This window comes from Oryzias melastigma, linkage group LG16 (genome assembly GCF_002922805.2).
Source record: "Oryzias melastigma strain HK-1 linkage group LG16, ASM292280v2, whole genome shotgun sequence".
NCBI classification, from domain to species: domain Eukaryota; kingdom Metazoa; phylum Chordata; class Actinopteri; order Beloniformes; family Adrianichthyidae; genus Oryzias; species Oryzias melastigma.
The window spans coordinates 27358690-27361392 of record NC_050527.1 but is presented as its reverse complement, the minus strand read 5'-3'; the positions used below and the strand labels follow the sequence as shown (position 1 = coordinate 27361392).

The 2703-nt window shown below is 44.4% G+C and overlaps 1 protein-coding gene across 8 annotated transcripts in view; it reads left to right on the top strand.

Annotated features, from left to right (window-relative positions):
- Nucleotides 1-2703, top strand: part of LOC112136530 (thrombospondin type-1 domain-containing protein 7A) — a 194055-nt gene that overhangs the window by 134405 nt on the left and 56947 nt on the right. The gene's annotated exons all lie outside the window — the stretch shown is intronic.

Below are 2703 nucleotides of genomic sequence, written 5' to 3'. Positions count from 1 at the left end.
TGTAATTCCCAATATCAAAGTGAAGTGCTTGTTGATTATTGATTAATCTCATCAAACATTATGTTCAGTGACTCAATCAGTGGTTGAAGTCCAAGTTAGGGCTCTCGTGGAGGGTAAACAAACGCTCACGAGACAGCTCGAAAATGTCCTCAGTATCGCAGAGAATGATTATCATCCAGAGGAAGTCTTAACTCTGGATGAAACTGGTAAATTCTGGATACACTTAACTGATGAAGGAGGAGGCACGCACTTTTTAAGGCACAAAGACAGAGTCTGCTGTTCTGGATTTACAAATAAACTATTTTTGTTGAGCAATGCTGCAATGTTTTTTAATACATGTTTTACAAAGCATGATCAGAAATGGGCCAACCAGGCCCAGCATTCGGAGGCAAGGATCAGAACAAGCTCCATGGGGACACAGTCCCCCCCAGGCTCAGATGTGATGTGATCATGGTCTTACCAGACAACTCAGGGATCCCTCTCCCTGTGTGGAGAGAGGGACGCCAGCACCCAAGAGGGGCTGGTTCCCCCCACCAGGGATGGGGTAGGGGACAGAAGATCAGAGGCCCCACCTTCCTTTTTTAATGTGTGTGTTGGAGTGTTTATGTTGTGGGGTAAGGAATGTGTGTAATAAAAGGTCAATTTAAAATCTGCAGGTAGGGTACTGAGAGGACATCTCCTCCTAACTGGCATTGATGTCCAGCCACCCTGCCACCATGGGGCCCTACATGTATAGAGAGAGGGTAGGAGCCTGAAACCATCCAATAACCAATGGGGGCACCACTGCCACGTAGCCCCACCCCCAAGGTGCACAGCAGAATGATACCTCAGCATCCTAATGAACTGTGTGGGCTCTCGTTTAACCCTTCCGCTCTCTTTGGGGTCCAGATGACTCCAACCACATATTGATATGTGATTCTTTCCATGACAAATGTGGACAAAGGTGGACAGGATTTTATGTCTGTCATGGACATTAGTGAAACTCAAAAATCAAAGATAAAAAAAAGTTCAGCGCACTGTCTTGGGGGGTCCAGATGACCCCACTCTTAATGTAAACAAACTAAGGAGAGCGGAAGGGTTAACTATCGCTCCTCGTCTTAGTTGGTCGCTCACAGTCCCAGCAGAGCTCAGACTCATTTATCACTGAAATGATATGATCATTATTATTTTAACTCATTCTTGTTTTCTAGCTTTTGCTCTCTTGGTTGTAGTTATGAGTAAACTGAGAAACAAGTTGACAATGTGAGGTTTCTGGCAATGCTTGCAAATATCTACATGGGTATAAGATTGGCTTACCTCAGCTTTATCGTACGGATGTGATCTCATTGGTGCATCATCTGCATCGTGTGAAAGCTTTCTCCACTTCATCTGGAGCTCTTACCCCCTTCCATTGCACCGTGCTGCATGAAAGAAAACGGTAGAAACCATGACAAGAGGTCTGGATATGGACTCATTTGTTCAGACTTTTGCACGAAAGAAAAGACGACTAATAACAACTGATATGAGCCATCCTGCATGCTCAGAACTAAATCAACAAAAGTGGGGAAAAAGCACACAAATAATAAAAGACAAAAGAATAAATGACAAAAGAAATAAACGTAAAAAAAGTAAATAAAAAATGACACAAAAATGCATAAAACGTGTTTAAAAAAAATAATCAAAAAGACAAAAAAAAAACAAAACAAAGATAGACTTCAAAGTAAATAAATAAAAATGACACAAAGTACTCACTCACAACTAAATAAATACATTTCTAAAAGCACAGCTTCAGCAGGGCATAAGCTAGTATTACATTTTCCAGCCAGAAAATGTGAACCCCGAATGGGTTTGTCCACATTGACTTAAATGGGCACTCGGTGAGTTGGCTCGCCACGCCAGCCAGCGGTAAGCGGAGCTCGCTCGGTCGTTACAGTGGAGCTTGCTACCTCGATACACCGGAGCTTGCTACAACAGAGCTCGCTACAATGCACCTTGTTACAGTGGAGTTTACTAGCTTGATACACCAGAGCTTGCTGGCTCGCTACAGTGAAACTCCCTACAGCAGAGCTCGCTAGCACAATACAGCAGAGCTTGCAACAACAGATCTTGCTATAGCAGAGATTGCTGGCTCACTCACTACATTAGAGCTCACTAGCATGCTACACGATCTACTGGGAGTGCTCACTGAGTGCTCACTTAAGCCAATGTGGGCAAACACAGGTGGGACCACCACAGTAACTGCGGACAAACTCAATTGGGGCCCACGTTTTCTGCCCACTTTTAAACATATGGCCCACCTGGCCTTGCTTGCTGGGTTTGTGCCGGTCCAAAGCCCTGGGAAATACACGGGGAAGTGTCAGAAATGGAGGCCTAAACAAACATTAAAGACAAATCAGCTGTATCACAGGAGACAATAGTTACGCTACAGTTAGCATTGTTTTTCATGCATGTTGGGGTCTTGAGAGGATTTTACACCCCAACCTCAGTATACCCAAACTTGCCCACCTTGATATTTTGTTTACACCCCCAACCGGGTCTGACTGGATCCGGCCCTGTTCCACATCCTGATTAACCCTTGGGTGATGAGGTCCAGATGACAGGATTGGATCTGTTTGACTTTAGCTTTATAAATGGTGCTTTTTCTGACAAAACCCTCTGCATTTATCCGGACTTGGGACCGGCACGAGGGAGCACTAGATTGTTCTCCCTCGAGGTTGCATTAAA